This window comes from Chelonia mydas, chromosome 4 (assembly GCF_015237465.2).
Source record: "Chelonia mydas isolate rCheMyd1 chromosome 4, rCheMyd1.pri.v2, whole genome shotgun sequence".
Lineage (NCBI taxonomy): Eukaryota > Metazoa > Chordata > Testudines > Cheloniidae > Chelonia > Chelonia mydas.
The window spans coordinates 122,291,150-122,315,385 of NC_057852.1; the positions used below are offsets into that span (position 1 = coordinate 122,291,150).

General features: G+C 53.6%; 1 protein-coding gene and 1 long non-coding RNA gene across 3 annotated transcripts in view; one reads left to right on the plus strand and one right to left on the minus strand.

The window, feature by feature from the left end:
- The window catches only part of CFAP99 (cilia and flagella associated protein 99), a 118,643-nt gene that overhangs the window by 89,084 nt on the left and 5,323 nt on the right, over window positions 1–24,236 (minus strand). The gene's annotated exons all lie outside the window — the stretch shown is intronic.
- On the plus strand, window positions 6,699–16,124 carry LOC122465405. Its single transcript, XR_006290220.1, has 3 exons — window positions 6,699–6,711; window positions 13,699–13,704; window positions 15,920–16,124. It is a non-coding gene; the product is annotated as an uncharacterized LOC122465405 (long non-coding RNA).

Below are 24,236 nucleotides of genomic sequence, written 5' to 3' on the forward strand. Positions count from 1 at the left end.
CAGGGTCCAGTTGAGCCTAACCAAACACTCCGCGGAGGCGTACAGCACCCGGAGAAAACTCACAAACTGAGGTCCGAATCCAAACGCCCGCAGGGTGCTCAGGAGGTACCCATGATCTACTCTATCGAACGCCTTCTCCTGATCGAGAGACAGGAGGGCGAACGACAGACCGTCTCTCCGCCCGAGTTCCAAAAGGTCTCGGACTAGAAAGAGGTTGTCAAAAATGCTGCGACCCGGGACAGTATAGGTCTGGTCTGGGTGGATCACGTCCGCCATCACGGACCCTAGCCGCAGCGAAATTGCTTTCGCTACGATTTTGTAATCCGTGCTAAGGAGTGAGAGGGGACGCCAGTTTCGTAAGTCGCGGAGGTCCCCCTTCTTTGGCAGCAAGGCGAGCACCGCTCGCCTGCACGACAGAGGGAGGACCCCGCCCTGCAAAGACTCAGCCCAGACGGTGACTAGGTCTGGGCCGAGGATGTCCCAGAACGCGCGGTAAAACTCCACGGTCAGCCCGTCCATGCCCGGAGATTTATTGGTGGGCATGCGGCGGAGGGCTTCCGAGAACTCGGCCAGGGTGAGAGGCAGCTCCAGCCGGTCTCGGTCGCCTACGCTGACCGTGGGGAGTTCCTCCCAGAGCACCTCGCAAGCGTCAGGATCGGTCGGATCCGGGGAGAAAAGGCTTGTGTAGAAGTCGCGGGCCCTCCCACACATCTCCTCCGGATCCGTGAGGGGGGTGCCGTCTTCCGCTAGAAGGCAGGTGACGTGTTTCTTGGCCCCCCTCGTTTTCTCCAGGGCACAGAAGAAGCGGGAGCCGCGGTCCATCTCCCGAAGGAGGCGGATGCGGGACCGGACGAAGGCACCTCGGGCCCGGTAGTCCTCGAGGGCCCGAAGCTCCTCCCGCTTCTCCCGGCACGCTCCGCAGAGGGACGGATCCTTGGGGTCGGCGGCCAGGCGCCTCTCCAGCTCCAAGACCTCCCGTTCCAACTGCTCTATCGCCGCATTTCTCCGCCGGCTGGTGCCCCGAGTGTAGTCGCGGCAGAAGAGCTTGGCGCGTACCTTCCCTAAATCCCACCATCGCCGCACCGAGGGAAAGGCACGCCACTGCTCTCGCCAGGCCAGCCAAAACTCCCGGAAGGACATCACAAAGTTCTCGTCCTCCAACAGGCTATTATTAAAGTGCCAATAGGCCGGCCCCGGTCTCTCTGCCCGGAGGGAGACCGTTATAGTAACTAAATGATGGTCGGAAAAAGGGGCCGGCCGAATGGTGGAGGAGTGAGCCTGTGAAAGGTGGAAACGGGATAAATAAATACGGTCCAACCGAGAGTGGTGTGACCGATGGGCCTCCACCCGGACAAAAGTGAACGTGGAGGTGTCATCTGGGTGATGGTCACGCCAGACATCCACTAGGGAGTGATACTCAACTATTCCCCGGAGGATGTTCGCAGCAGTTGGGCTCGGCTCGGCCCCTGAGCGGTCCTGTTCCTCGAGGGTGGTGTTGAAGTCCCCTCCCAGGACCAGGCACTCGTGCGAATCTAGGGTGCCGAGAAAGTCGGACACCCGCTGGTAAAATTGTGGCCGCTTTGGGCTCATTTGCGGGGCATAGATATTAACAAGGTTGACCACGAGCCCCTCCATACGGACTCGAAGGTGCAACAGGTGGCCCGGCACGACCTCAGTGACTCCTAGCACCTCGGGCTGTAGGGTGGGGGAGAACAGGGTCGCCACTCCAGCTTGCCAAGTCGCGAAGTGGCTAAAGTAGACCCCGTCCCCCCACTCCAGCCGCCACCTGTCCTCAAAGGTCGGGTCTGTATGGGTCTCCTGCAGGAAAACTACAGAGTACCCCCCCTCCTGAAGGTGAGAGAGCACCTGGGACCTGCGGAGAGCCATCCTACAGCCCCTGGTATTCAAGGTTGCAATAAGAAAAGGCATCATGCGGAGGGCTGGTGGGGTGGAGGTTTCTCAGTGGCGGGGGTGTTTGTGGCCCCCGGCGGGTTGCGCAGCAACCCGTGACCCATCTCGTAGATGAGTAGATCGCTTTGGAAGCTGCGGGCCCGCTCGTAGGCCGTAGCACCGCGCCTGCCGTGCCCTCTGCCCTCCTTTATAAGGGCCCTTGTGGCCTGAAAAATTTGTTCAAAGTCCCCCCAGAGCTGAAGAGCTAGCTGTACCTTATTGCGGGCACCACAGGTGTGTTCTAAGAACTTCCGTAGTGCATGCCGCAGCTCATGGGGGGGTGGGGTTACGGTTCCCGGGGTACTCCCCGGTGGGGTTCTTAATACAGCCTCGAGGTCCACTAAGGAGGGTAGGCAGGGTGCGGACCACCGACGGGGCGTCTGACAGGCTGGGGTTATTAAATCCATTTCATGCCTTGGGGTGGAAGGGGATGGCGGGGGAAAAATTGCAACTCCTAATGGGTCGCGACTAAAAAGTGCAGAGACTGCTCCCTGGGAGGAATCTGCAAAAGGCGGAAAAAAAACGACCCCGGGGCGGCAGGAGCATTGCAGGAGGGGGTAAACTGGGTGGGGGCAGGGGAGGGGGCAGGGGCAGGGGTAAGGCTCTGAGATTCAGGAGGCAAGCAGCTGAAGGAAGGTGCCTCCTGAACAGAGTTGAGGGTTAAGGGGTAAGGGAGGGGGCTCCCAGTAATGCTAGGCGCTGGCTCCGCGGTGGTCTTGGCGGCCGTGGCATCAGGTGGTGGACCACCTTCTGCAGGGTGCTCGCCCGGGAAGGCAATCAGGGGGAGGGAGCATGGGGAAAGAGGGGCTGGGGTGAGGTTGCCCAGCCCGAGGCCAGCCGGGAGTAGATCATCCTCTCCTTGGGTGACCGGGGTCAAATCTTGGGCCTCAATCTCCGCGTACACGGAGGAGAGGCCAACGCCTGCTACCCCAGGGGCCTCTCCTCTAGGGCCCGCCTCAGCGGTCGCCTCGGGATTCGTGGGGGGTTCGGATAGTATCCGGGCAGAAGGGGCGTCTTCAGGGGTCTCGGAGGGGAGGGTCTCCCGTAGAGGGGGAGTTTTGCCCTCCAAAGCCAGTCTGTCTTCCCCTCCCGACACCAGAGGATGGACCTCACTCGTGGTCGTAGCGGAGGGCTCGATGTCAGTGCCTCCCTTCCTGGTCTTCCGGGGGGCTTCCGCGTCGGATGGATGCAGCGGAGCTCGAGCCTTCCGCTTGCTCCGTTTCCCCTGGACTAGGTTCCAGCCCTCCATAGCGTCATCTGGGGGCTGGTTAGCAGGGGTCGTGTCGGGGGGCGGAGGCGATGGTTCAGGGGTTCGGGGGGGTAGCGGTGAGGCAGCATGAGGAGGGGGAGGGGGTTCTCCTTGGGGTGGGCCCTCTCCTATGCCCGATAATATCTTTGTCGCACCCCCCTCCATAGGGTCTGCTGAAGTGGTAATAGCAAGGGTGGGATTCCCTTGCTCGCCTGGGCATAGTAAGGAAGAAGTCTCCTGGGCCCGGGCGGGAGCAGCGATGGATTGAGTAGGAGGAGGGTTGGTTTCAGGTGCTGGGCAGCCAGGGGCGTCGGCAACAACGGGGCCGATATCCAGCCGGGTCTCGGGGGTCTCGGGTGCTCCTCCCCTCCGGGCCAAAGGGCAGTCTCTGCGGACATGCCCGGCCGAGCGGCAGAGGTAACACCGGGCCTCTCCGGTGGAGTAGAAGACCCGATAGCGGGCTCCCTGGTAGGGGACTAGGAAGGACCCCTCGAGCGCCTCCCCGTCACGCACCCCCGCCGGCGGTAGAAGCTGCACTTGCCGGCGGAAAGAAAGGACGTGACGGAGGGTGGGGTCCTTGCAGCCCAATGGGAGAAAGCTGATGACAGAGGTAAGTTTTCCTAGGGCGGAGAGAGCGGGTAACAGGGCAGCATTGGGTAAAAAGGGAGGAACGGAGGTGAGGATGAGGCGAACGCCCAGGTCTTCTAGCGGCTCTAGGGGGACGAACACCCCCCCCACCACCAGGCCCCTCTCCACCGCCTCTTGGGCGGCAGTCTCCGTAGCTAAGAAAAAAACGACCTTCCCATACATCTTGGAGGCCGCCACAATAGCCGTGGGTCCTACCACCGTCGCCAACGCCTGCACGTATGTCTCCACGTGGGGTGAGGTGGGCACCAGGAGGCAACGGACACCGTGCCTCCTGGTCAAGGCGGAAAAAGGGCCCCGGCTGCTGGTGATGGTAACGGAGGCAGTGGGTGGGCGAGATGACGAGGCGGCAGGCGAGGGGGAACCTGCCACCGCCCGGGCATATGTCCTGGGGCCCGGGGGAGGGGCACTCGCAGAGCTGGTGGAGGGAACCGCGGGGAGGGGCGTCGCGATCGATGACGAGGCTACGGCTGTGGGGGCAGCCCCTGCCATGGAAGGCCTAGATGTTTTAGCGGGGCCCTTTCCTTTCGGCCCGCCCTGGTTTTTGCGGCCAGCTGGCAGGGGGTGCTTAGAACCTGAGGGGGCAGGGGGCATAGCAGCAGCAGCAAGCACTCCGGTACTTCCTGCTGCCGGTGCCCCAGCGGGGGCGGTGGCAAGTATTTTAACAATCGTGGGGGGGGGGGGTGGGGAGGTTGGGGGTTGGGCAGCGGGGGGGGTGGGGGAGAAACAACTAAATTTGCCAAAGGGGCTTCGCCCCTCCCATTCCCTGCCATCGTGAGCAGGGAGAGACGGGGAGACAACCGGAAGGAGAAGGGGGGGAAAAGGGGGAGGCGATTTAACCACTCCTCCCTACTAGACTACAGGCGGGGAAAAAGAGGAAAAATACCAAATGGGGTGGACAAGGAGGGGGGGGGGGAATTCAATAATAGGGGCAGGCTGTAAAATAAGCAATCCGAAAGGGGGGGGGTATAAACCCACGCACGTTTGTCCAAAGAGTCTCGTTTGGTCAGCTGTTATGTCCGGTCCGAAAGGCAAAGTCCAAAGCAAACAGCTGGATCCGAAGGCAGATGGCAGATTGCCAGCAGGGACGAAGCAGCGGGGGCCGTGACAGTTGTAGTAGTGGTGGGGGGGGGGGAGGGGGCACCGATGGATCAGGGGGCAGCTTGTTGCCACACCCCCTGTGCCGCCACAAGCGCGATTAAACACAGTCAAACTCCCCCCCACGAGAGTAGAATTCGAAAAATTAGTCAGTCGTACGGCCCCCTTCACGGTGATTGATAGCTTCGTAAATTATTTCTCCTGTCTTCTGAAATCCTTCTTCTCCGGCCATGTTGGCTGTGTTCCAAGGCTTCCGGCATGCGAAGAATGTTGTAGAGATAGTCCGAGCTGCCAGCAAAGCGGCTGGGTCTGGGGGCTTCCACTCTCCCCTCCAGATAGCAAAATCAGCAATCTTTCCCCCCTCTTCCGGGGGTCTCAGCTAAAACAAATAGCTGCGCCCGAAAGCAGGCAAGGGGGGCGAGTGGTGCTGGCTGCAAGATGGCAGCCTGTCAGCACTCAGACACAAGCAAAAAGCGGCAGAAAATCAAACCAAAACAAAAAAAAAAACACAAAAAGCATCCGGCCCGTTCGGGGGTAAACTAAGGCAAGGTCCAAAAGTAAGAAAAATCCAGGCCAGGGGGCTTTAGGAAAGAATAGAAAGCAGATAGTTAAGGAGCGAGCTAGGAAACGGTCCCGTCCTCCAACAGGGAAGGTTTTTTTTTTTTTTTTTTTTTTTGAAACAGAAAAGAAGTTTATTTGTATCAGTTACAGAAATTACAAAAAGATAAAGAAAAACTTAGCAACAAAACAACGCAATCAGAAGGTATAACACAACAGCTTTCAGGAGGGAGAGGTGTTCAGGTTAGCCCAGGCCCAGAGCGGGGGGGCTTCCTCGACACTCGTGGTCTTCCACCCTCCTGAGTTACCTGGTGGCCTAGAGCGGGGGGGCTTCCTCGACACTCGTGGTCTTCCACCCCCTCGAGTTACCTAGTGCCGCGCCCAGGGTCACCGACCCTCCCTCTCCTGAGAGTGCCCGACAAGATGGGCACGGCTGTGGGGTGGGTGGTTGGGAGGGAGGGGGGTACACCCATGTATTATGAGACCCCTCCTAGATGACAATAATGATGGTATTCACAGCAGCTAACGGCTGTGGCTGGCGTCTCTCGCTCTGTCCCTCAATCAGAGGGTCAGGCGGAGGGAACCGGACGGGGTCACCGAGCAGAGAACCCCGGACAGCGCCCACCGCTCCTCGAAGGTGTCAAGGGAGTCGGTGGACGCCGCCCAGAGGAACTCCGCCCGGATGCGTGAATGTACTGAGGATCGGAAAACGGCCCTACAATCGCAGGACGCCTCATGAGCCAACCTCCGCTCTCTGGTCTTATAAATGGCTGTTTTAGCCAAGGCTAGGAGGAGGTTAACCAGGAGATCCCGCGACTTGGTGGGGCCACGGATGGGGAGTGCATAGATGAAGAGGTGGGGAGAAAAATGAAGCCAAAAGCGCAATAGAAGATTTGTGAGGAGCCGAAAAAGGGGCTGCAATCTGGCACACTCTAAATAGACATGCGCCAGGGTTTCCCTCACACTACAGAAAGGACAAGTATCCGGGATGGAAGTAAACCGTGTCAAAAACACGCCCGTGCTCACAGCTCCGTGAAGGAGCCGCCAACTGATGTCCCCGACGGGCCTCGGGACCAGGGTGGAGTACAGGCTGGCCCATCGAGGTCGCTCACCCTCCAAAGGTGGTAGGAGATCTCGCCACTTTGTATCGGGGCGGGACACCAGGGTGCGGGCGTGAAGGGTATGAAGCGTGAGTGTATATAAATATTGCCGTGGTGCAACTTGAAAACCGACCGGTTGCAGTTCATGCAGCCGGCTTGCAGTGAAAGGATGAGGGGTGTGTTGGGATCGGCAGGGTAGGGGCCCGATGGAAAGGTCCGGCGGGCCTGGGGTAGAGGATGGGCGGGGTGCGCCCTCGCGCAAGGCTCGGCTAACATAAGCCCGAGCGGCGGGGGTCAAAGCGGCCTTCACCTCCTGAAGCACGCGCCGGGGGGTGCGAAGGCTGGAGAGCCCCATGCGTCGAGCGAGCGTCGGGGGATCCAGCCAGTCTCCCCGGTCGTAGTCCAGGAGGTCCCCGACCCTCGTAACTCCCGCCAGGACCAACCTCTGGCACACCGTGCGGGACTCCGCCGCCTGCACACGAAGTTGGGGGTTGTGTAGCAGGGGCTCCGTGAGGAGATCTGCCCCCACGATGGCCGCCACGGACCTGGTCGTTGAAAACAGTTTCCAGGTCCGGAGGAGGTCCTGGTAGAAATCCGGCAGCCCGGAGAGGTCTCGCGGAAAACCTCTCGGACAAAGATAAAAGAGCTGCCGGTCATATCGGAGCCCATGGAAGCGGCGTAGGAAGGCATGCGCCAATATGCTCCACGTCGAACTACCTGCACTATAAAGGAGCCTCTGCAGGGCCTGGAGGCGGAAAACACGGACCTGAGTGTACAGACACTTCAGGCCCTGCCCTCCTTCCTTCAGGGGCAAATGAAGAACTCCGACAGGGGCCCAGTGCAATCCTGACCAAAAGAACTCCAGAATCAATCTCCGGAGGTGGGACAGGAAACCCGGGGCCGGGGCTAGGGTGTTGAGCCGGTACCAGAGCGTGGACAGGACTAGTTGGTTAAGCACCAGTGCTCTCCCTCGAAGGGAGAGACATCGGAGTAGCCTCGTCCATTTCCTGATCCGCTCAATCACGCCGCCTTCCAAATTTTGCCAGTTCTCCGGCGGAGAAGGATGCGTGGCAGAAAGGTAAACGCCGAGATAGAGCAGAGGGCCGGCACTCCACCGGATGGTCTGAAGCGCGGGTGGGAGGGAGCTTACCTGCCGCCAGCCCCCCACCGCCAAGCCAGAGCTCTTGACCCAGTTGACTCGGGCGGAGGAGGCTGCTGAATAGATGGCTTGGCATGCCTCCACTCGCGCCAAGTCGCCCGGGTCCTGGACCACGAGGAGGACGTCATCGGCGTACGCCGACAGGACCAGCCGCAGCTCCGGCTCCCGCAGCACCAACCCCGTCAACCTCCTGCGGAGGAGACAGAGGAAAGGCTCGATCGCCAGAGCGTACAGCTGGCCTGAGAGGGGGCACCCCTGCCGCACCCCTCGCCCGAAGCTGACCGGTTCGGTCAGGGTCCAGTTGAGCCTAACCAAACACTCCGCGGAGGCGTACAGCACCCGGAGAAAACTCACAAACTGAGGTCCGAATCCAAACGCCCGCAGGGTGCTCAGGAGGTACCCATGATCTACTCTATCGAAAGCCTTCTCCTGATCGAGAGACAGGAGGGCGAACGACAGACCGTCTCTCCGCCCGAGTTCCAAAAGGTCTCGGACTAGAAAGAGGTTGTCAAAAATGCTGCGACCCGGGACAGTATAGGTCTGGTCTGGGTGAATCACGTCCGCCATCACGGACCCTAGCCGCAGCGAGATTGCTTTCGCTACGATTTTGTAATCCGTGCTAAGGAGTGAGAGGGGACGCCAGTTTCGTAAGTCGCGGAGGTCCCCCTTCTTCGGCAGCAAGGCGAGCACCGCTCGTCTGCACGAGAGAGGGAGGACCCCGCTCTGCAGGGACTCAGCCCAGACAGTGACTAGGTCTGGGCCAAGGATGTCCCAGAACGCACGGTAAAACTCCACGGTCAGCCCGTCCATGCCCGGAGATTTATTGGTGGGCATGCGACGGAGGGCTTCCGAGAACTCGGCCAGGGTGAGAGGCAGCTCTAGCCGGTCTCGGTCGCCCACGCTGACCGTGGGGAGTTCCTCCCAGAGCACCCCGCTAGCGCCAGGATCGGTCGGATCCGGGGAGAAAAGGTTTGCGTAGAAGTCACGGGCCCTCCCACACATCTCCTCCGGATCCGTGAGGGGGGTGCCGTCTTCCGCTAGAAGGCAAGTGACGTGTTTTTTGGCCCCCCTCGTTTTCTCCAGGGCGTAGAAGAAGCGGGAGCCGCGATCCATCTCCCGAAGGAGGCGGATGCGGGACCGGACAAAGGCACCCCGGGCCCGGTGGTCCTCGAGGGCTCGAAGTTCCTCCCGCTTCTCCCGGCACGCTCCGCAGAGGGACGGGTCCCCGGGGCTGGCGGCCAGGCGCCTCTCCAGCTCTAAGACCTCCCGTTCCAACTGCTCTATCGCCGCATTTCTCCGTCGGCTGGTGCCCCGAGTGTAGTTGCGGCAGAAGAGCTTGGCGCGGACCTTCCCTAAATCCCACCAGCGCCGCACCGAGGGAAAGGCACGCCACTGCTCCCGCCAGGCCAGCCAAAACTCCCGGAAGGACATCACAAAGCTCTCGTCCTCCAACAGGCTGTTGTTAAAATGCCAGTAAGCCGGCCCCGGTCCCTCTGCACGGAGGGAGACCGTGACGGTAACCAAATGATGGTCGGAAAAAGGGGCCGGCCGAATGGTGGAGGAGTGGGCCTGTGAAAGATGGAGACGGGATAGGTAAATACGGTCTAACCGAGAGCGGTGTGACCGATGGGCCTCCACCCGAACAAAGGTAAACGTGGAAGTATCATCTGGGTGATGGTCACGCCAGACGTCCACTAGGGAGTGATAATCGACTATGTCTCGGAGAATGGTCGCGGCGGCCGGGCTCGGCTCGGCCCCCGAGCGGTCCCGTTCCTCGAGGGTGGTGTTAAAGTCCCCTCCCAGGATCAGGCACTCGTGTGAATCTAGGGTGTCGAGAAATTCGGACACCTGCTGGTAGAATTGTGGCCGCTGTGAACTCACTTGCGGGGCATAGATATTAACAAGATTGACCACGAGCCCCTCCAGACGAACTCGGAGGTGCAACAAGTGGCCCGGCACGGCCTCAGTGACCCCTAGCACCTCGGGCCGCAGGGTGGGGGAGAACAGGGTCGCCACTCCAGCTTGCCAAGTCGTGCAGTGGCTGAAGTATACCCCGTCCCCCCACTCCAGCCGCCACCTATCCTCGGCGGTTGGGTCCGTGTGGGTCTCCTGCAGGAAAACCACAGAGTACCCCCCCTCCCGAAGGTAGGAGAGCACCTGGGACCTGCGGAGAGCCATCCTACAGCCCCTGGTGTTCAGGGTTACAATAAGGAGAGGTGTCATGCGGAGGGCTGGGGGGGTGGGGAGTTCTCATTGGTGGGGGTGCTCAAGGCCCCCGGCGGGTCGCGTAGCAACCCGTGTCCCATCCCGTAAGTAAGTAAATCTCTCCGGAAGCTGCGGGCCCGCTCGTAGGCCGCGGCACCGCCCTTCCCTTGCCCTCTGCCCTCCCTCATAAGGGCTCTCGCGGCCCGAAGGAGTCGATCAAAGTCCCCCCATTGCTGGAGAGCCAGCTGTGCCCTACCGCGGGCACCACGGCATCGTTCTAAGAACTCCCGTAGTGCATGCTGCAGCTCATGGGGGGGTGGGGTTACAATTCCCAGAGCAGTCCCTGGTGGGGCTCTTGATACAGCCTCGTGGTCCGCTAAGGCGGGTAGGCAGGGTGCGGACCGCCGACGGGGTGTCTGACAGGCTGGGGTTATTAACTCCATCTCATGCCTTGGGGTGGACGGGGATGGCAGGGGGAAAGGTGCAACTCCTGAGGAGTCGCAACTAGAAAACGTAAAGACTGCTCCCTGGGGGGAATCTGCAAAGGGCGGAAAAGAAATAACCCCAGGGGCGGCGGTAGCCTTGCAGGAGGAGGGAAACTGAACCGGAATAGGGGTGGGGCCAGGGGCAGAGGTAAGGCCCTGGGCTTCAGGAGGCGAGCAGCGGAAAGAAGGTGCCTCCCGAGCAGGGTCGGGGGTTAAGGGGCAAGGGAGGGGGCTCCGAGGAATGCTGGGTACTGGCTCCGGGGTGGTCGTGGCAGCCATGGCATCAGGTGGTAAACCACTTTCCGTGGGGTGCTCACCCGGAAAGGCAGTCAGGGGGAAAGAACATGGGGAAAGGGGGCCTGGGGTGAGATTGCCCAAATCGAGGCCGGCCGGCAGTAAATCATCCCCTCCCTGGGTGACCGGGGTCAAATCTAGGGCTTCAATCTCTGCATACACAGAGGAGAGGCCAACTCCCACCACCCCAGGGGCCTCTCCGCTAGGGCTCGCCTCAACGGTCACGTCGGGGTTCGTAGGGAGTTCAGGTGGTATCCGGTTAGAAGGGGCTTCCTCCGGGGCTTCGGAGGGGAGGGTCCCCCGCGGAGGGGGGATTCCACCCTCCAGTGCTGGTCTATCTTCACCTCCCGACACCAGCGAATGGATCTCACTCGTGGCCGAGGCGGGAGGCTCAAGGCCGGTACCTCCCTTCCTGGTCTTCCGGGGGGCTTCCGCGTCAGATGAATGCAGCGGAGCTCGAGCCCTCCGCTTGCTCCGTTTCCCCTGGACTAGGTTCCAGCCCTCCATAGCGTCGTCAGGGGGCTGGTTAGCAGGGGTCGTGTCGGGGGGCGGAGGCGATAATTCAGGGGTTCGGGGGGCAACGGTGAGGCAGCATAAGGAGGGGGGGGTTCTCCTTGGGGTGGGCCCTCTCCTATGCCTGATAATATCTTTGACGCACCCTCCTCCATAGGTTCTGCTGAAATGGAAATGGCAAGGGTGGGACTCCCTTGCTCGCCCGGGCGTAGTAGGGAAGAAGTCTCCGGGGCCCGGGCGGGAGCAGCGATGGATTGAGTAGGAGGAGGGTTGGTTTCAGGTGCTGGGCAGCCAGGGGTGTCGGCAACAACGGGGCCGATATCCTGCCGGGTCTCGGGGGGCTCGGGTGCCCCTCCCCTCCGGGCCAAAGGGCAGTCTCTGCGGACATGCCCGGCCGAGCGGCAGAGGTAGCACCGGGCCTCTCCGGTGGAGTAAAAGACCCGATAGCGGGCTCCCTGGTAGGGAACTAGGAAGGACCCCTCGAGCGCCTCTCCGTCACGCACCCCCGCCGGCAGTGAAATCTGCACTTGCCGGCGGAACGAAAGGACGTGACGGAGGGCGGGGTCCTTGCAGCCTAACGGGAGAGGGCTAATAGCAGAGACAAGCTTCCCCAGGGCAGAAAGAGCAGGTAACAGGGCAACGTTAGGTAAAAAGGGAGGAACGGAGGTGAGGACGAAGCGAACGCCCAGATCTTCTAGCGGTTCTAGGGGGAGAAACACCCCCCCCACCACTAGGCCCTTCTCCACCGCCTCCTGGGCGGCAGTCTCCGAAGCCAGAAAGAAAACGACCTTCCCATACATCTTGGAGGCCGCCACAATGGCCATGGGTCCTACCACTTTCGCCAACGCCTGCACGTATGCCTCCACGTGGGGCGAGGCGGGCACTAGGAGGCAACGGACACCGTGCTTCCTGGTCAGGGCGGGAAGAGGGCCCCGGTTGCTAGTGGTGGCAGCGGAGGCAGTGGGTGGGCGAGATGAGGAGGCGGCAGGTGAGGGGGGGCCTGTCGCCACCCGGGCATACGTCCTGGGGGCCGGGGGAGGGACGGTCGCAGAGCTGGTGGAGGGAACAGCTGGGAGGGGTGCCACGACCGATGACGAGGCCACAGTGGTGGGGGCGGCCTCTGCCATGGAGGGCCCAGCGGCATTAGCGGGGCCCTTCCCTTTTGGCCCGCTTCGATTTTTCCGTCTAACTGGGGGGGGGTTCCTAGAATCTAATGGGGCAAGAACCAGAGTAGCAGTAGTAATTGCCCCGGTGCCTCCCACTGCCGATGCCCCAGCAGGGGCGGTGGCAGGGGTTCTAACAATGGAGGCGGTGGGGAGATCTTGAGGGGTGGGCAGGGGGGTAGATGGGGGAGGGACAACCAATTTCGTTGGAGGGGCCTTGCGTCCCTCCTGCTCTGCCATTGTAAGCAGGGAGAGACAGGGAGACACTGGAAGGAGGGGGGGGGGGGGGCAAAAACCGGGGTCCGGTAGTAGGGGTAGGCTATGGGATAAACAATCCGGGGGGGAGGGGTGGAGGGAGGACGACCCACCACAATTGTCCAAAGAGTCTCGTTTGGTTGGTTGTTATGCCCGGTCCGAAAGGCAAAGTCCAAAGCAAACAGCTGGATCCGAAGGCAGATGGCAGATTGCCAGCAGGGACGAAGCGGCGGGGGCCGTGATAGTTGTAGTAGTGGTGGGGGGGGTTGGGGGCACCGATGGATCTGGGGGTAGCTCCCTGCTACACCCCTGTGCCGCCACCGACGCAGCTGAAACGCAGTCAACTCCCCCCCCTCCGAGGGTATAATTCAAAAGAAATCCCTCAGTCTTACGGCCTCTCTCCACGATGATTCATAGCTGCCCGGGCGAGTTCTCCGGCCTCTGGCGTCTGCTGCAGCTGTTGGCTCTGTCCCAAGGCTCTCGGCAGCTAGGAATGTTGTAATGATAAGGAAAAAATCCAGGCAAAAAACAAGACGGCTAGGTCTGGGGGCTTCCACTCTCCCCTCCGGATAGCAAAATCAGCAATCTTCCTCCCCTCCTCCGGCGGTCTCAGCTAAAACAAATAGCTGCGCCCGAAAGCAGGCGAGGGGGGCGAGTGGTGCTGGCTGCAAGATGGCAGCCTGTCAGCACTCAGACACAAGCAAAAAGCGGCAGAAAATCAAACCAAAACAAAAAAAAAAACACAAAAAGCATCCGGCCCGTTCGGGGGTAAACTAAGGCAAGGTCCAAAAGTAAGAAAAATCCAGGCCAGGGGGCTTTAGGAAAGAATAGAAAGCAGATAGCTGAGGAGCAAGCTAGGAAACGGTCCCGTCCTCCAACAGGGAAGGTTCCAGAACAATTAGGAACCTTCTGGAGACAATTAAGACAGGCTGATTAGAACACCTGCAGCCAATCAAGAAGCTGCTAGAATCAATTAAGGCAGGCTAATCAGGGCACCTGGGTTTTAAAAAGGAGTTCACTTCAGTTTGTGGTGTGCGTGTGAGAAGCTGGGAGCAGGAGGCACTAGAAGCTGAGAGTGAGAACGTGGACTGTTGGAGGACTGAGGTGTACAAGCATTATCAGACATCAGGAGAAAGGTCCTACGGTGAGGATAAAGAAGGTGTTGGGAGGAGGCTGTGGGGAAGTAGCCCAGGGAGTTGTAGCTGTCGCCCAGCTGTTCCAGGAGGCACTCTAGACAGCTGCATTCCACAGGGCCCTGGACTGGAACCCAGAGTAGAGGGTGGGCCCGGGTTCCCCCCAAATCCTCCCAACACCTGGTCAGACACAGGAGGAATCGACCTGGACTGTGGGTTCAGAAAAACGGCCAAGCTGAGGGCTGCCGTGAAGCTCCAAGGCGAGCAAATCCGCCAATAAGCGCAAGACCCACCAAGGTAGAGCAGGAACTTTGTCACAATACATACAGATAAGTTGGAAGTTGCCATACAAACTGTGAGAGGCTAATTAGTTAAGTTGAGCTATTATCAGCAGGAGGAAAAACTTTTGTAGTGATAATCAAGATGGCACATTTAGACAGTTGACAAGAAGCTGTGAGGATACTTAACTTTAGGGAAATAGATTCAATATGTATAATGACCCAGTCACTCCCAGTCTCTATTCAAACCCAAGTTAATGGTATCTAGTTTGCATATTTATTCAAGCTCAGCAGTTTCTCGTTGGATAAATGGACCGCTTGTGTGGATTGGTCTAGGCTGAGCTTGATGGTGCGATGGAAATTGTTGAAATCATGGTGGAATTCCTCAAGGGCTTCTTTTCCATGGGTCCAGATGATGAAGATGTCATCAATGTAGCGCAAGTAGAGTAGGTGTGTTAGGGGACGAGCGCTAAGGAAGAGTTGTTCTAAGTCAGCCTTAGTGGTCCATTTCCTGGACGCTACTGTACTAATAAGCGATGGTCACATAATCACCACCCTATTTCGGAAATCTACTAACCGCTATACTTACCTACATGCCTCCAGCTTCCATCCAGGACACACCACATGATCCATTGTCTATAGCCAAGCTCTAAGATCCAACTGCATTTGCTCCAATCCCTCAGACAGAGACAAACACCTACAAGATCTCTATCAAGTCTCTAAGGTGCCACAAATACTCCTGTTCTTTTCGCGAATACAGACTAACACGGCTGCTACTCTGAAACCTGTTATTATGGTAAAGGTACTATTCACATGGGTAACTGCATGAGGGTTTGCCAGATTGAGTTCTATATTAATATGTCATCTGTTACCATAGCAAAAGCTAATGGTTCTAATAGTTTCAACAGGAAAATGAGGACTATTTTGGGTCCACAACAGTACCTGTGCCACTTCACATTGTTATTATGTTTCCATGACTTTAGCCGTATTCATAATAATCAGAATATGACTTTTCCTAAAAACACTCTGGATAAGACAGAATTATTTTTGGCAGATTGTCTTTGCTAGACTTTACGGAATAAGTGTTTGAATGAAGAGAGGGAGGTTAGTTAGGACACATGGGCAAAGTGTGGTATGAAGAAGCCATAAAGATGAGAGTGAGAAGGATATCAAAGGATTGTTTAAGAAGGCATATTAGGAAGAGTGTTAGCATTGACAGGAGAATAGTACAAAATGTCAGCAGGGATATGGCCTTCAAGGTGAGTACAAGATATTAAACTGCTTTATACTTATTAACTAAAAGAATCGAGATATATTTTAAAAAATCCAGTTTGAAGTGTTAACTGGGCTATTCAGACTGAATAGCACTTTGATGCCAAACAGGTCACACATATAAACACAAGCCTTTGCTTGCAGTTAGCATCTGGTTTTATGAACTTTGATGCCCACAGTCTGATGCCTGGTCTACACTACGGGGTTAGGTCGAATTTAGCCACTTTAGGTTGATTTTAAAATGAATGCGTCCACACAACGAACCCCGTTCCGTCGACCTAAAGGGCTCTTAAAATAGACTTCTGTACTCCTCCCCGATGAGGGGAGTAGTGCTAAAATTGACCTTGCTGGGTCGAATTTTGGGGTAGTGCGGACGCAAATCGATGGTATTGGCCTCCAGGAGCTACCCCAGAGTGCTCCATTGTGACCGCTCTGGACAGCACTTTGAACTCCGATGCACTAGCCAGGTACACAGGAAAAGCCCCGGGAACTTTTGAATTTCATTTCCTGTTTGGTCAGCATGGCGAATGCAGCAGCACAGGTGACCATGCAGTCCCCACAGAATTGTAGAGCGTAGAATGTTTCTAAGCTCCCCCTATCATCTCCGTCCCTGAGGTTATCGCAGATTAGAAGGTGAAAAAAAAGCACTCGCGATGACATGTTTTCCGAGATCATGCAGTCCTCCCGATAGGGCACAGCCTAATGCATGGAGGGATGCAGTGGCAGAGGCCAGGAAAGAATTAAGTGAGCACGAAGAGTGGAGGCAGGACATGATGCTGATGCTAATGGGGGAGCAAATGGACATGATGAAGCATCGTTTGCTCCCCCAACAGATGCTTCATCATGTCCATTTGCTCCCCCAACAGGACATGATGAAGCATCTGTTGGAGCTGCAGGAAAGCCAACAAGAGCACAGACCCCCGCAGCATCCACTGTGTAACCACCTACCCTCCTCCCCATGTTCCATAGCCTCCTCACCCAGATGCCCAAGAATGTGGGGGGGAGGCTCCAGGCACCTAGCCACTCCACTCCAGAGGATGGCCCAAGCAACAGAAGGCTGTCATTCAAACAGTTTGACTTTTAGTGTGGCTACAATAAGCAATGTGGCCTTGTCCTTCCCTCCTCCCCCACCCCACCCGCACTACCTTGTCCATTGTCTTTTTTTTAATTAATAAAGAAAGAATGCATGGTTTCAAAACAATAGTTACTTTATTTCAAAGGGGGGAGCATGGTTGGCTTACAGGAAATTAAAATCAACGAAGGGGGCGGGTTTGCATCAAGGAGAAACACACACAAGTGTCACACTGAAGCCTGGCCAGTCATGAAACTGGTTTTCAAAGCCTCTCTGATGCGCAGCGCACCTTGCTGTGCTCTTCTAATCACCCTGGTGTCTGGCTGCTCAAAAATCGGACGCCAGATGATTTGACTCAACCTCCCACTCCACCATAAACGTCTCCCCCTTACTCTCAAAGATATTATGGAGCACACAGCAAGCAGCAATAACAATGGGAATGCTGGTTGCGCTGAGGTCTGACCTAGTCAGCAAACAGTGCCAGCAAGCTTTTAAACATCCAAAGGCACATTCTACCACCATTCTGCACTTGCTCAGCCTATAGTTGAACTGCTCCTTAGTACAGTCCAGGCTTCATGAGCTATGGGAGCAAGGGGTAGGCTGGGGTAGGTGCAACCGCACGGTGCTGCCAGCTGGGAGACCAGCCTGAGGCAGAAGCCTCCAGGATATTCCAGGCAGGACTGAATCTCCATGAGACAAAACTTAAAGAAGAGAATGACCTGGAGTCTCTGGCTCCCATTTGGTGCTCTAAGAGGAGGATAGCCGTGTCTGTCCAGTTGCCCCTGATCGACCTCACCAAGGTCTGCCAGGAGCACCTAGGAGACGTACGATGGCTAACAGTCCTACTGCACCTTCTGCCACGAAGGCAAGGTGCTGCTGCTGTGTAGCAATGCAGTATCGCGTCTGCCAGCAGCACCCAGGAGACGTACGGTGACGATGAGCTGAGTGGGCTCCATGCTTGCTATGGTATGGCGTCTGCATGGGTAACCCAGGAAAAAAGATGTGAAACGATTGTCTGTCGTTGCTTACACAGAGGGAGGGAGAAAGGGAGGCCTGACGACATGTACCCAAAACCACCCGTGACAATGTTTTTGCCCCATCAAGCATTGGGAGTTAACCCAGAAGTCCAATGGGCAGCGGAGACTGTGGGAACTGTGGAATAGCTACCCACAGTGCACTGCTCTGTAAGTCGATGCTAGCCACGGTAGTGAGGACGCACTCCGCCGACTTAATGTGCTTAGTGTGGACATATGCAATCGACTGTATAAAATCAGTTTCTAAAAATCGACTTCTATAAAATCGACCTAATTTCATAGTGTAGACATACCCTATGTCCAAGATCAAAGTTTAAAAACTTAACAGCATGTCTGCTGTCACTACAAAATGTATATTGTACTATTTAACCTTTGTTCTCACTGAAAATATTCCAGCCAATTTAATTAAGTTAATTTAAAATATAATAAGTCTTTAGGTTGCAACTAATTTAATTATAACAAATCAAAATGTAGATTTCTTCTTAAGAGTTGATTAAGTCTGATAATTCAAAGGGACCTGTGATGGGATATCTATCCCACATAGGTGGTGAAAGGGTTAATGTGGCCTGGAGATGCTAGTTAATCCACCTGGTTGTACCTGGTGGGTGGGCCAGGTTTAATAAAAGATGAAGCGCAGCCGGAAAGGAGATGTGTGGTTTGTATAAAGAGAGGAAGACTAGAGTAAAAGGGAGGATGTAAAGGGACAAACTCTGCCAGTTCCCCCTCAGCAGTACAGCGTAGAACCCGGAGAGACCCAGAGCAGCTACCAGGGTGGAGTAACTTCTGGTGGTGAGCCCTGACAAAACGGTAGGACCTGGATCTCCAGAGAAGAAACTCAGGAGGATGTTTAATTGAAGAGGGGCTTCGGGAGTGATTTTACACCCTTAGAGAGGCCCTGATGGAAGAGGGCAGCAGAGGTGAAGGAGACTCCTGCAGTGGGGCTAAGAGAATGCCAATTGACAGGCAGATGGCCTTGAGAGGAAGACAGATGTGGAGGATCCAGAGTAAAGCCTAGACTCCAGGGAGGTAACTCTTGAGGGAACTCTTCCTCCTTTTCAGAGGAATGGAGAGCTAAGGAAGACCCAGGATGGATTAAAGTTTAAGCTTGAGTGAGGGGGCAGAAGTTGCTTTCATTGTGTTTTGGTTTTGAGTTAGGTTAGAAGATTCCAGGCAGAATCCCTGGGGCCATTCTCTGACAGAGGAGTGGAAGGGAAGAGGAGCTCTGGAGGGTGGCAGATGGTGTATAGATGACCAATGTTGTATGGGACACTGTTTGTTTGAGATGTTGGTACCCCACAAGGAGAGAGCCGTTAACGTGACCTGTTTGGAGGGTCAAACTATGAGAAGAGGTGAACCACTGTGGGACTGCAGCAATTGTCAGTAGGTGGTGTTAGCTAGGAGACAGCTGCTACACTACACCCTGCCAGGAGGAGGTGCTCTAGCAGTGAGTTCACCCTTCTACAGTACCAATGCATGGAAAAAATCCTTTTAGAACATGACATACACAGCATGAGGATGTTAAGTATTCCACAAAAGAGATCTAGTGTAGTTAAGGATGCTGAATTAATTATAGACTAATTTTGACCACTGATTTCTAATCATGTCAAACAATGTTTATCTCATGCTATCCAAAAATAGAAATCTTTAACCACATTTCATTTAGAATGATCATAACACAAGGAGTAGGAGTTTTCTCTTATTTATAAAAAATTGTGTCCACAAGGCTGGCACATCTTCACTGCAATTGTGTCCCTTTGCATTTGACTCCTCATTCTTTTCTTGCCACTTTACTCTCCTTCATTTTTAACATGTATTTGTCTGCCCGTCTCTTCTTCTTTTCCTTCAATTCACTACACAATCCCTTCTTACCATCTAACTTAAAAATATAGTCGGCAAGAGGTCTCCCCAGGGCTGACCCTATGTTACTTGTGGATTGGTGGGCGGGGATACAACCTGGCTTGCTCAAAGTAGATCCCTGACTCTCTCCCTGAACACCAAACTCAACCTTCTCTTCAGAGCATATTCACAATCATCATCTTTGTGAGTAAGAATCCTGAATTAGAATCTAAAACCTTGGCTTGTCTTTCTGACATTTTGTGGATGCCTAATGGTCAGCTCAATTTCAACATGGCTAAAATAATACTCATAATCTTCCCTGACCAACACCTCCGTGCTATCTACTTTCTTGATCACTGTGGTCACAACCACCACCACCCTGCCAGTCACTCAGGCTTGTTATATGGTGTCATCTTTGGCTCTCACCTCCCTTAGTTCCTCACATCCTACGTCTAAATCTTGCTGATTGTTTCTGAAAAACATCTCTAAGTTCACACAGCTAAAACTCTGATCCAGATTCTCATCCTATTGTGTCTTGATTACTGAAACATCCACTTCTCTGGTCTGGATAAAAGTAGGGTTGCCAGCTTTCTAATTGTAGAAAACCGAAAACCCTTGCCCTGCCCCTTCCCAGAGGCCCCACCCCTTCTCTAAGGCCCCACCCCTTGCTCACTTCATCCCCCCTCCCTCCGTTTCTCGGTTTGCCCCACCCTTGCTCACTTGCTCATTTTCACTGGGCTGGGGCAGGAGGTTGGGGTGAGGGAGGGGCTGAGGGCTCCAGCTGGGGGTGTGGGCTCTGGGGCAGGGCCAGGGATGAGGTGTTTGGGGTGCAGGAGGGGGCTCTGGGCTGCGGCTGAGGGATTCAGAGTGTGGGAGGGGGCTCAGGGCTGGGGCAGGGGCGTGGGAGGGGGTGCAGGCTCTGGGAGGGAGTTTGGGTGCGGGAGGGGATTCTGACCTGGGGCTGGGACACAGAAGGGGGTTCGTGGTGTGGGTTCCATATGGTGCTGACCACAGGCAGCTCCCAGGAAGTGGCCGGCATGTCCTTCCAGCTCCTAGGTGGCCAGCAGGCTTTGCGTGCTGCCCCCGTCCACAGGTGTCGCCCTCGCAGCTCCCAGCAGCCAATGGGAGCTGTGAAGCCAGGGCTCGGGGTGGTGCCTGAGGATGGAGGTAGCACGTGGAGCCCCCCTGATCGCCCCTCCGCCTAGGAGCCAGAGGGACATGCCAGCTGCTTCCTGAGAGCCAGGCATGTAACCTGCCTGCCCTGCTAGTGCTGTGGCCAACTGGACTTGTAGCGGCGCGGACAGCTGTGCTGACCAGAGCCACCGGGACCGTTTTTGACCAGGCGTTCCGGTCAAAAACTGGATGCCTGGCAACCCTAGATATTGCTGAAAAGATCATTCTTCTAGCCTATCACTTTGACCATTTCATTCTCTTTTTTTTTTGTCCCTCTTCACAATGTAGCCTATAAAAGTAAGATTTTTGTTAAATAGAACTGTAATAGAAATGTGCTCAAATGTAAGTAGAAAATAGGGTTTGGGGGCCTAAATTTAGCCTTGATAATAATGAGGCCTGGTAAATGATGAATGAAGTGACAGCTCAGAGATAAATTGGGACATAACCCCTGGTCATATTGTAAACATTTTTGGTTCTAAATGGTTTTAACAAAATTTTTAGATGAAATGTGAATGTTTTGGAAGGATGCTATCTCTCTATCTTGATAGTCATAGGAATGGCATTTATGCAGGGGTTTAATATTAAATAGCCAATGAGGGAGTAGAAGGTATTTTTATAATGTTAGTGGAAATATAAATATGGTAAAAGGCAAGCTTAATGTTAATGAAGGAGTGTTATAATTATACAAAGGGTAGTATGCTAATTTAAAATTAGCACACTCATGCACCATCAGGGTATCATTAGAGAAAGGATTATATATCCATTCTTCTCATCCAGGGACTTATCACCCCTGGATATACCATTTCATTTTGGAATGTGAATATAAAATGCAGCGTATAGTTATTTTGTAATGCCTGTTTCCTTTAACTAATTTTATTTTAAATAGAATTAAAAACGTTATCACTTGTTTCATTCTCAGTGCTCCACTAAATTAAATGTATCTGTAACTACGCTGGAGGCTCAAACCTAAAGAATTTAATTTGGTTATTGGTATTATTTATTTTTTAAAATAATTAGAAATATTTAAATCAAAGCGTATAGCTGGCTCCCCCTTGCATCAAACTACTTATCCTTACTTTCAAGGCCCTTCATGACCTATCCCTACCCTACTTATTACTTATGCACTGTTGATGTGTCGACTCCCATGTCCATTTGGTCAATGATTCCAACTTCCATTCTCCATTTGTTACATTTGCTCATAAGCATCTTTGTGCTTTCTCCCATGCTGCCGCTTGTGCTTGGGAGAAGGAACTCTCTGCAAACATCCACAATGTTACCTCATTATTCTCCTTCACATCTCTCCTTAAAACTCTTATTTGCTGTCATGTGTACAAAAAACTTAATTGTTAGGTTGCTGGTGTGCAGTGACCACTCTGTATCATGGGGATGATTTTCTGTCCCCATTTGTCTGTCTGTATCCATCTACTGTTTCTTGTCTTATATTTAGACTGCAAGCTCTTTGGGGCAGAGTCCATCTTTTTGTTTATTTATACAGACCCGAGCACCATGGGGTCCTGCCCATGACTAGGGGTCCTAGGTGACACAGTAATGCAAATAATAAATAACTCCGAAGAGAGAGTTTTCCAGATGTGACTGCAAGGCTCTGCTGATGCATTATCAAAGCAAACTGTGTAAATGAGACCTATCCCAGAATGTACTGTAGATGGCATCAAATCTAATCAAAAGTACACTGCTAGAGCTACCTTCGTTCTTTGCATCTCAGGGCACCTTGCAAGATAATAAAATTAAATTTTAAATAGCAGCTCACAATTATGACTAACCCAGTCAGATGATATTTGGATTGATAGTGTTTTATAGTTTATAAATATGGAGCCAAATTCTGCTCTTAGACACACCAATATAAATCCAGAATAACTCCACTCCGTCCATGACTGAAGAATATTGTAGCCACACAAATATCCATAGATGCTAGGAAATTAATAACACAGTTTAAATAAGGACTGCTGGAGATCAAGCAGAAAAAGAATTTGCTATCAGAAGTGTAAAGTATTGACTTACAAGAAGAATCTATTTATAATGAAAGTCCTTGTACAACACCAATTTTGGATTTAACTGATAATAAAGCAGAAAATATTTTAATTCTGACTTTCAAGAATTTGTGACACTGATAAAATGCAAATGACAGGTGACAAAAGAGAGGAGAGAAGTCATATACGAAGGTGCTAAAGTCTATTTTTTCCCCCAGATAACAACTCATTATGCAAAATAAGAGGAAAGAATAAATCACAATCAAAGCTTTCCTTGAAGAATGAATAATAACTGGCATGGTTTCTACAGTGACTTTTATAAAAAGTTTTATACAAAAAGGGATCTTATTTTCAGGGATAAAATGACAGCAAAAATACTCGGGGGAGAAGAGTAAAGAAAAAGGAGGATTTAGACAGTGCAAGTATCAGAGTGACTTGCCATATCCCTAGATTCAGCTGTTCTCCCTGTTCCTCCTTTTTTAAAAAGGATGTGTAAGGAAGTTTGATTCATTTGTCCATAATGGAGGCAGGTGCTTCTTTTGTCTTTGTGCCTCCCACTCTAGAGCGGGAAGTACAATCTAACTGTTCAATAAATGTGCAGAGATGTCAACACCTCTGTATATAACACTTTCCCTCCTTTCTTCCAACCTTCCGCCAAAATTGTGAATGAACAATTTAAACTTAACAACTTATTCTTTGCTGTATGAAGAGAAAAGTCAACATTACTCAAATGAAATTTCCTCTCAAAATTATTCTGAGTCAATATATTTCAGGTGTGAAATAAATGCAATAAAAAGTGTTCATTATACAATTTTCATGCCAAAATCTGCTCTATTACACTGGTACAACTCCACTGCAGTGACTTAAAAGGGACTGCCCAAGTGTAAATAAAAGCATTGTGTGGCCCATGATATCTACCGCCAAGACTGCTAAAATGACGTTGTCTTGGTGAAATAACTCATCCGAGCATTGTAATGGAGATTTCAGCTCCAGACGCTGTAAAACAACTAAGAAAACAGTAGTAGGAAACAAGACCCTTTTTAAAAAAAAGTGTTGATGGTAAACAAAACATTACCATTTAAATAAAACACAAACAGGGTTAACTTTGAACCTTAGCCTGAAGTCCCTGGGCCTGATTTCCACTGCTTAGCACTCTGTAGCTATTTACACCTGTACAAAGAGGGTTTAAAAGACTATCAGGTTAAAATGGTAGCATTTGATACCTGCTTTGTACAGATGGAAATGACTACATAAGGTGCAAGGCTGTGGAGAATCAGCCCCATGTACTGATCCCAGTTGAAGTACTGACCAGTTAAGGACTGTTGTGATATTGCTCGGGTGACCATACATTCTGGTTCTGGACCATAAATACAACTTTTTGCATTGTTCCAGTTGGTTTAAACTACATTGGCCAGAAGGTTGTCTAGCTTCTCTCCAACCTCTCTTCTTTCCTTTTCACTGAAGTCAGACACACCACTCTCCCTATCTCTAAGCTCCCTTTGCTTCCTATTTGATTCTGTGGCCCTCTTTGATTCTGTGGCACTGCCTGCAGCATATAGACAATCTGAGGCAGAATAAAAGAAAAGCAGGAGGCTGCCTGGCAAGTGTCACACTGAGCCCAATATAGAGGCAGCTTCTGGGCTTGATTTCAGTAGAAGTGAAAAGGGGAAGCAGCACTGGAATGGGAGCCAGGGACCAGCAAAAGGAGGTTGAATGAAAGTAAATAGGATGATGGTAATATGCACCCATCAACTGCATGTCCTCATCACTAACCAA